Source organism: Lytechinus pictus, chromosome 9 (genome assembly GCF_037042905.1).
Source record: "Lytechinus pictus isolate F3 Inbred chromosome 9, Lp3.0, whole genome shotgun sequence".
Classification (NCBI taxonomy): Eukaryota; Metazoa; Echinodermata; class Echinoidea; order Temnopleuroida; family Toxopneustidae; genus Lytechinus; species Lytechinus pictus.
Window position 1 is genome coordinate 2,860,482 of NC_087253.1, and position 10,576 is coordinate 2,871,057.

Consider the following 10,576-nt stretch of genomic DNA (forward strand, 5'->3'; position numbering starts at 1 on the left):
ATCGTTACCATGGTAATTGCCATTGACTGGCAAGGTTGCCATAAAAGTAACTTTTATGCAACAGGGCCTAGGTATTTGTTTTCATGGAACTGCATGCTACATGTATGTTCCATAAATATGTCATTGACAAAGAATTCGAACTATGATAAGAATAAGCAAAAATTGATGTTTTGTGATAAATATACGTCCAGTGTACAAAGATGGGAGTTGTAGTTCTGCAACATCACAATTCGTGGTCGCATTGCTGATTGGAGCTGGAGGAGGGCCATAGTATTATTAGTGATTTCGGCATTCATCATTGCTCATAACTTTCTCATTGTTTGACCTGTTGGTCTCATACTTTTAAATGATCTCCTTTTATTTTCATACAGGCAAATAGACAGACAAGCAGTCTCAGCTCAGAAAAGCTGTCCGATTTGCCAGACGACAAATGCTGATTGTCAGGTGTGACTAATTTCTTTCTTTGACAGATATGCCTCAGTTCTTTTGCTAGTTAATCTATTAGCATTCTTGATTCCTTTATTGCAGGCACAACTTTAGGAGCTACAGTTTGACTTGATATGCAAATTAACCTCTATAGAAACTGTGTGTTGGCTTGAGCGATTATGAATGGAAGTGTGTGAGCTGATGTGTGGAGTAAGAGATAGTGTGAAGGGTTGCCTTTCTTGTATAGCTTGGGCAAGCACTGTGCCTATTGACTTTTGGAGAGAGAGGACCTGTGTTTTCCTTTTTGGCCTATTTTCACAAGTCAAGTTGTAAGTTGAATTATACCCTTACATTTCTTCTACTTTAATTGAAAGATAGACAGGTTAGAGAGTAATAATACAAATGCTGTTGGAAATGTGTATTCTGAATATTGAAATCTTAATTCACTGAATTATCTTTAATTTGTCCTTATTTGCAGTGGATAAAATATCTTGCTGTTAACATGCATTATGAATAATAATTACTATGGTATGATAAGTAATATCCTGCTGTATTATGATAAATACTGAGATTTATATTGATGGTTACTGTTACACACAAGCATTGGTTATGATTTACAGGTAGCTCTTATTACTGAGGATATTGTCTCGACTTCGGCCACGCCCTTTGAGTCTTGGCTTGACACCGGAGACGCCTTTGTGAGGCCCCTTTCTTTGTGGCAGCAACATTAGAAATTGTAAATTGACCGCCTGCTACCTCAGTGAAACGGCAGGGGACTTGAGCTCCTTCTTTGTGGATGTACTTAGTGAGACTTGGTGACAGTTGCTAAGGCATGGGCCAGCGCTCCAAACCTGAAAGTTAACTGGGCGATCTTCAAGACCGCGTTCTCGTGTATATTTTGGCCGAACCCTACTGATTCTTCAGTCAACAGTCCTCAACGCCTACCCTAGGTTTGATGAAGTCATATTAGGTGACGTATGCTTGTGATAGTTTTCATCAACATCTTTATAGACAAACCGTTTGTTTCTGAACTTACACTTCCCAAGTTTCAACCATATGTTCATGAACGCACCTTTTGGGACATCGCAACTGAATTTAACTGACACTCATGAATACAATTGACTTTGTCTTCTAAATGGGGTATATTGGCCAATATGCATGTAGGCATTAGTAATCTTTGGCATTTTTATACTGTGATACTTGATTAATTTGAAATCTGTTTTTTTGAGTAAGTTGATGCACTTATTAAGGTGATATTTATTAGTTGAACAATTTGATCGATTGGAAGTTTGTATAATTTGATATTGAATTGATTTGATTATTCGGTGTGCAACCAATTTGAGATTGTTTGGTGTTGATTAACTGGATAAGTGTTAAACGTGATGAGATTCCACAAGTCCTTGATTAAAAAGGGAAGTTAAAAGTATATTTCAGTGATCTATAAGTTTCTTTTGTTGAAGTTTCTGGCTCAAACCTGACAATTTGGTGCCGACACCCGGGATAAGAAAAAAAAAGCAGGTTGAGCCTATTGATAGATTATTTCATGTTTTATCTTATGAAGTTAGTAGGACCTTTAGATCATGGATAAATGGATAGAGTTTGCTAAGGAGCTGAAGTTAGAGGGAAAAGAATTGGCGGACTTTGTCAAAGAAAGGGAAAATGCTGCAAGAGAGGAAAGGGTACAATTGTTAGAACTGAAAAGGAATGAAATTCAAATTCTTCAATTGCAGAAAGATATTGGGGAAAATAAAGATGATGAAACCTTAGCAAGACCCTCATGTATGCCCCGTGCTCCCAAATTACCTGTTTTCCAAGAAGAAATAGATGATTTGGATTCATACCTTAATAGATTTGAGAAATATGCAGAACAACAACAATGGCCAAAAGAAACTTGGGCCATTAATCTTGGTGCCCTACTGACTGGTAAAGCATTGGAGGTTTATGCTAGATTAGATGGGAAGGACTCCCAAATTTATGAGAAAGTGACAGAAGCCTTGTTTCACCGATTCAATCTCACGGAAGATGGTTATCGGGTCAAATTTAGGAGTGCACGTCCTGACAAAGATGAAACCCCTAGCCAATTTCTAGCCCGTTTGATAGCCCTATTTGATCGTTGGACTAATCTAGCTCATGTCAATAATTCATTTGATGAGTTGAAAGCTTTGTTGATTCGTGAACAGTATTTGAGTAAATGCTCTTCAGAACTTTTGATTTTTTTGAAGGAAAGAGATGTTACAGACCTTGCCAGCCTTGGGAAGTTAACCGAACGATTTGTGGATGCCAGAAGATCTACATTTGCACACTACTACAATCCCGACAGGAGATTCAACCCTCGAGGGCAGAACCATCCTACATCGAACCAGCAAGAAAGAGCGCCCCAGCCTAGACAGCCTACTCGTCCCTCTGGAGGACTGTCTAGTAACCGACCCCGGCCTCCAAGGACTTGCTATGTGTGCAAAAAGACAGGGCATTTTGCCAATGAGTGCCCCTATCGAACCACGCCCACTCGTGCATCCTGTCTTCAGGAAACAGAAGGAGATTTGGAGACTTCCTTTCCTGAAGAACCTGCTATATCTGAAGGTGAGATAGAATTTGATCAATCACCTCATTTTAGCCATGATGATACCTCTCTACATCCTAACCAGGATGTAGTTGCTTTCTGTGCTTTCCCTCAACAGGCAGGAGAGTGTTGCATTGACTCTGACAAAGTTACTCTACGTTGTGGACATCAGCTACCCATCATGTCAGCAGCATGCGACGAAGGGCGACGTAGCCGAATGCCAGTGGTTGACGGGTTGGTGGGAAAACACCTTGTAAAGCTATTGAGGGATAGTGGCTGCAGTGGTGTTGTCATCCGTCGTAGCCTCGTTGAAGAACACGAGCTTACTGGACAGCACCGGCTATGCCTACTCATTGATCGTACGGTCAGGAAAGTACCAGTAGCTAAGGTATATATTAACACTCCATATTATACTGGTGTAGTAACTGCTTTGTGCATGACCAACCCTATCTATGATCTTGTCTTAGGCAATATTGACGGGGTGAGATGCCCCTCCGATCCGGATCCTGATTGGAAAGTTGATGTCTCTGCGCCTTGTAAGAAGCAAGCCGCAACTGAAGAAGTTCATGTAGTACAGACAAGAGCACAGAAGGCAAGACCTGAACCGAGACCTCAACCACTCAAAGTGCCTTCTCCTGTCACTGACATTGTCACCGCTGATGATCTGCGGACACAGCAAAAGGCTGACCCCACTCTAAGTCAGTACTACAAACTGGCAGAAGACGGCGATCCTAAAATTGGTAAGAATGGATCAGTTTCTACCTTTGTAGTTTCGAAGGGGATCTTGTATCGACATTATCAGTCGCCCCCAGAAGATGGGAACCATACAACTCAACAAGTAGTTCTTCCCAAGAAACTCAGAATTCAAGTAATGAAAATTGCTCATGAGTCTCTCTTTGGTGGACACCAAGGGATAAAGAAAACTAGTGACCGTGTCCACATGAATTTCTACTGGCCTGGAATACAGGGTGATATAACAAGATTTGTACAATCTTGTGACATATGCCAGCGAACGTTTCCTAAGGGCAGAGTTCAAAAGGTTCCTTTGGGAAACATGCCTATCATTGACACACCTTTTAAACGGGTAGCTGTTGATATTGTGGGACCCCTTGAACCAAGAACGCATAACGGAAATAAGTATATACTCACTATGGTAGACTTTGCCACCCGTTATCCCGAGGCAGTCCCTTTGAAAAATATCGAAGCCATTACCATAGCTGACGCACTTGTTGATATTTTCACCCGCATAGGCGTGCCACAGGAGATACTGAGTGATCGGGGATCACAATTCACTTCTGGCCTATTTCGAGAAGTGACCAAGTTGCTGTCTTTGCGTCAGTTGTTTACTACTCCGTACCACCCCGCTGGAAATGGGCTCGTGGAGCGCTTCAATGGCACACTCAAACTGATGTTGCGGAGGATGTGCGCCGAGAAGCCTAAGGACTGGGATCGCTATCTCGGGGCTCTTCTTTTTGCCTATCGTGAAGCACCTCAAGCCAGCCTTGGGTTCTCCCCTTTTGAACTCATCTATGGACGGAGGGTTAGGGGTCCACTCACCTTGTTAAAAGATATCTGGACAGAAGAAACATCGGAGGACCAAACCCGAAGTACGTATGAGTATGTGTTTGATCTCCAAAACAGGTTGCAAGAGACTTGCAAAATAGCCCATGAGAATCTCTCAAAAGCCAAAGAACAACAACGTTCCTACTACAACCAAAAGAGTCGCAATCGTGTTTTCAAGGTTGGTGATAAGGTTCTCTTGTTGCTTCCCACGGAGCACAACAAGCTTCTACTTCACTGGAAAGGTCCCTTTGCCATTGTCGGTAAGAAGAGTAGTTGTGACTATGAGGTCGATTTGAATGGCCAAGTCAAGCTATTTCATGCCAATCTACTGAAAGCATACCTATCAAGAGAGGATTCTGGTGTGGTAGAGAAAGGTGCTGCAGTGATAACCGAAGCACTGGATGTGGAAATGCCATTTCCCAACAAGTCAGTTTGCACCCAGATACCTGTACTGAAATCGACAGAAGGACCAGCAGAGGTGCATCTTGATGAGAGCCTTCATGCGTCCCAACAACAGGAGATAAGAAGTATGCTGAGTGAGTTTTCGGACGTCCTCACAGACTGTCCAGGAAAGACCAACATCGCTGAACATGACATCAAACTAACATCTGACACGCCATTTCGCAGAAAACAGTACACCGTTCCTCATGCATTACAGGAAACCATACGAAGTGAAGTGGATACCATGCTCAAGATGGGAATCATAGAACCTTCTGAGTCTCCGTACGCATCTCCCATTGTCCTCATTGATAAGAAGGATGGGAGTAAAAGATTCTGCATTGATTTCCGCACTCTTAACCGGATTACTGTATTCGATGCAGAACCAATACCAGACCCTGAGCACATTTTTGCTTCCATTTCTCAAGACCATTATTTCAGCAAATTTGATTTGACAAAAGGTTATTGGCAGGTTCCAGTAACGGACAGGGCCAAGCCTTACACTGCATTTCTCACCTCTGCTGGGTTATTTCAGTTTCGAGTCATGCCATTTGGGCTCGTGAATGCCCCAGCCACATTCACTCGGATGATGAGAAATGTCATTAGGAACTTGACTCACACTGACAACTTCATTGACGACATCTTGATACATACTCAAACTTGGGAGGAACACATCCAAGCGATTCAAGCCTTGTTAGAGAGGCTACGTGAGGTTGGACTTACTGCTAAGCCCAGTAAGTGTGAAGTCGGATGCCAGTCAATTCAGTTTCTAGGCCATCTAGTCGGCCATGGAAAACTTCAGCCTCAAAGTGACAAAATCGCAAATGTACAAGATGCAAATCCACCACGTACAAAGAAGGAGTTGCGATCTTTCCTTGGTTTTGTCGGATATTACCGACGCTTCATCCCAAACTTCGCAACCATTGCATCGCCACTGACGGATCTTACCAAAGCAAAGCTTCCCAATCTGATTGCATGGGGAGGTAGTCAGGAAGAAGCGTTCAAAACACTCAAGTCATGTCTGACTTCTTCTCCAATTCTACAACTTCCAGACTGCAGTCGATCCTTATATCTACGCACAGATGCATCCAATGTGGGTGTAGGAGCCGTCCTCCTTCAAGAAAGCGAGGGAACAGGAGAAATGTTCCCAGTCAGCTATGCTAGTCGGAAGCTCCAGCCCCGAGAGAAGGCTTATGCTACTGTAGAAAAAGAGGCTCTTGCTATAGTCTGGGGTGTACAAAAGTTTGAGCCCTACCTGTACGGACGCGAGTTCATTCTTCAAACAGACCACCAGGCGTTGACGTACCTCCATCGAGCGAAACAAGCCAATGCTAGAGTTATGCGTTGGGCATTGACGCTCCAGCCTTACCGGTTTCGAGTAGAGAGCATCAAAAGTGCTGAAAATGTAGGGGCCGATTTCCTGAGCCGGGCAGATGTAGGTGAAAAATAAACTTTGACACTTCCAATATGAATCCTTGAGCGCTGCTTTGGTTTAAAAAAAAAAAAATTAATAAATGAAAAAAAAAAAAAAAAAAAAAAACGGAAATGAGATTTTTTTTTTTTTTTTTTTGGTTAAGGAGGGGGAGAATTGTCAGGTGTGACTAATTTCTTTCTTTGACAGATATGCCTCAGTTCTTTTGCTAGTTAATCTATTAGCATTCTTGATTCCTTTATTGCAGGCACAACTTTAGGAGCTACAGTTTGACTTGATATGCAAATTAACCTCTATAGAAACTGTGTGTTGGCTTGAGCGATTATGAATGGAAGTGTGTGAGCTGATGTGTGGAGTAAGAGATAGTGTGAAGGGTTGCCTTTCTTGTATAGCTTGGGCAAGCACTGTGCCTATTGACTTTTGGAGAGAGAGGACCTGTGTTTTCCTTTTTGGCCTATTTTCACAAGTCAAGTTGTAAGTTGAATTATACCCTTACATTTCTTCTACTTTAATTGAAAGATAGACAGGTTAGAGAGTAATAATACAAATGCTGTTGGAAATGTGTATTCTGAATATTGAAATCTTAATTCACTGAATTATCTTTAATTTGTCCTTATTTGCAGTGGATAAAATATCTTGCTGTTAACATGCATTATGAATAATAATTACTATGGTATGATAAGTAATATCCTGCTGTATTATGATAAATACTGAGATTTATATTGATGGTTACTGTTACACACAAGCATTGGTTATGATTTACAGGTAGCTCTTATTACTGAGGATATTGTCTCGACTTCGGCCACGCCCTTTGAGTCTTGGCTTGACACCGGAGACGCCTTTGTGAGGCCCCTTTCTTTGTGGCAGCAACATTAGAAATTGTAAATTGACCGCCTGCTACCTCAGTGAAACGGCAGGGGACTTGAGCTCCTTCTTTGTGGATGTACTTAGTGAGACTTGGTGACAGTTGCTAAGGCATGGGCCAGCGCTCCAAACCTGAAAGTCAACTGGGCGATCTTCAAGACCGCGTTCTCGTGTATATTTTGGCCGAACCCTACTGATTCTTCAGTCAACAGTCCTCAACGCCTACCCTAGGTTTGATGAAGTCATATTAGGTGACGTATGCTTGTGATTGTTTTCATCAACATCTTTATAGACAAACCGTTTGTTTCTGAACTTACACTTCCCAAGTTTCAACCATATGTTCATGAACGCACCTTTTGGGACATCGCAACTGAATTTAACTGACACTCATGAATACAATTGACTTTGTCTTCTAAATGGGGTATATTGGCCAATATGCATGTAGGCATTAGTAATCTTTGGCATTTTTATACTGTGATACTTGATTAATTTGAAATCTGTTTTTTTGAGTAAGTTGATGCACTTATTAAGGTGATATTTATTAGTTGAACAATTTGATCGATTGGAAGTTTGTATAATTTGATATTGAATTGATTTGATTATTCGGTGTGCAACCAATTTGAGATTGTTTGGTGTTGATTAACTGGATAAGTGTTAAACGTGATGAGATTCCACAAGTCCTTGATTAAAAAGGGAAGTTAAAAGTATATTTCAGTGATCTATAAGTTTCTTTTGTTGAAGTTTCTGGCTCAAACCTGACACTGATATAATGCTTCCAAGTTCTTTTTCCATTTCATATAGTTTAAATCTGATTTATGTAGTGCCAAAATATATTTTCTTTTGTTTTTAATAATCATCATTAAGCTGATTTTATTGTTTGTCAATATTTAATTATGGTTTTATGGTGGTATTCAGCCCAACTGTGCAGCAGTCACTTTGTTGAAACAGGGAAAATAGGGGTAACAATATAAATGACAACTGTTATAAGCTACTGAATTCCTTGCATCTGATTGGTTTAGAACAAAATTAGACGATGGAAATCACTGACAGGATGTTTCATGAAACACTTCCCAGGCCATCAATATATCACAATATACTCTAAAAAGTAAAGTTCCAATATTAAAACATTTAATCGCTATGTGAACATGACATGATAATTGACAACTGTGCAATTTCATTAAGGTTTTAAAAAAATATTAACTTTGAACCATGACTCTCTTGATTTTGATTACATATATGTATCAAAGTTGACTCTGTTCTTCTTACGTTAGAATTGATTCAGTAGAATCAACTCTTTCAGATTTAATTTAATTTCACATCATTTAGGTAAATATTCCAATTGCATGCACGTGTCTCGCATGTCTAGTGGACCTTCATACAAGCAATACTGCAAAGTGTTGCCGCCCTCTACGTTCGTTGGTAAATACTTTGATAACACCCACAGAGATCAATGTGAGCAACAAACTAGGCAACTCTGAAATGATCCGATTTTGAGCATTTGTGTTACATCATATCATGTTTGGAAATATGGAAATGATATAGTTCTGTTATGCCTTATAAACGTATTTACCCGAAGGATGTGTAAATGAAATTAAATATGATGGAACTGATGGACCAGTTTTCATGATATCAATATTTTGAGTATCCAATTTTGATAACATCTAAACATTAAGAAAATCTTGACTTACCATTCGCTTGCATTGACTGTTCATCATTAAATTTTCCATAGATATCGTCTTTTTCCCCATATAAATTTGTGGCAACTTACCGCAAATACCCCAAATTATTTGTAAAAATCTGCTCGAAATGTTTGAAATCATCGGGAGGATCATAGACCTGCTGGTCAAAGTGATTCAGTTCGATTTTCGCCCCCAGTCACAGGTAACGCCAAATGAATATTAACAATAATAATTTCAAAATAAATCATCTCGAATAATTGATAAATAAATGGTGCCATATACATGTCTGCCCCTTTGGTATTTTACAGATCGATATATTTTCCTTATTTTGAAGACAATAATAATAATATAAAAAAATCCCAGTGCAAGCCTTGTCCTAAAATCAAAATGTATACTTCATGGGAAAATCCAAATGCAGTCCCCTATTTTTACTTTTAAACATCATTGCCAGAGACTCTGAAAAATTAATTTCAATTATATCGATCTTGCTCATTTGTTCTAAAGAGGTCGAACGATTATTTTGGGGGGCGTGCGCTATCGACACCCGCAGATTTAAGGAAATTTTCCCCATACCAAAACTAAACCCCTTAAGAAACTACCTATCGTAGTACGCCACTGGTTCGGCTATGCCTATATTTTATATAGTCAGAATAAAGCGAACTCAAGTTTTCCGACATCCAGTGGAGACAATCGGTTAAATTGAATAAAGAACTAAAACGTTACGCAGTATAAACTGTACACATTTAAAGGTCAAGTCCACCCCTGAAAAATGTTGATTTGAATAAATAGAGAAAAATCAAACTAGCATAACGCTGAAAATTTCATCAAAATCGGATGTAAAATAAGAAAGTTATGGCATTTGAAAGTTTCGCTTATTTTTCACAAAGCAGTGATATGCAAAACTCAGTGTCATGCAAATGAGTCAGTCGATGATGTCCCTCACTCACCATTTCTTTGGTTTTTTATTGTTTGAATTATACAAAATTTCATTTTTTTCAAATTTGACATTAAGGACCAACTTGGCTGAACCACATTAAACAATGCTAATTCCACATGTTCAGGGAGGAATTAATCATTGTTTCACTTGACAATGAGGAGAAAATTAGAATATTTCATATTTCATATAACAAAATACAAAAGAAATAGTGAGTGGATGACGTCATCAGTCTCCTCATTTGCACACTGACCAGGATGTGCATATAACTGTTTTGTAAAATTAAGTGAAATTTTAAAATGTCATAACTATCTTATTTTACATCCGATTTTGATAAAATTTTCAGTGCTATGCTTGTTGGATTTTTCTCTTTTTATTCAAATCAACTTTTTATTGGGGTGGACTTGTCCTTTAAGCATAAAACACAATAAAGAGATGATAAAATCATAGTTTCAAAGTTAGGGAAAGTTTTCAGAAAAGTTGGGATATATAATAAAACTTTCCCTCACATTACGAAATATAACATGCTGTAATACAAATTGAATATGTTTAAAAAATAAAACAGAAATAAATATCACTACAAAACTACTGAACTCAACGTGGGCGGAAGCATGGTAACATTTTATGAGTGCGTTGACAAGATCCTGCCTTAGTAAAAATATACAGTGCGTCCCACATAA

General features: G+C 39.4%; 1 long non-coding RNA gene across 1 annotated transcript; it reads left to right on the forward strand.

Moving 5' to 3' along the window:
* Positions 1-6,550: 6,550 nt before the first annotated feature.
* LOC135155392 (uncharacterized) lies at positions 6,551-7,990 on the forward strand. The gene is made up of 2 exons (XR_010294588.1): positions 6,551-6,893; positions 7,185-7,990. It is a non-coding gene; the product is annotated as an uncharacterized LOC135155392 (long non-coding RNA).
* The last annotated feature ends 2,586 nt before the right edge of the window (positions 7,991-10,576 follow it).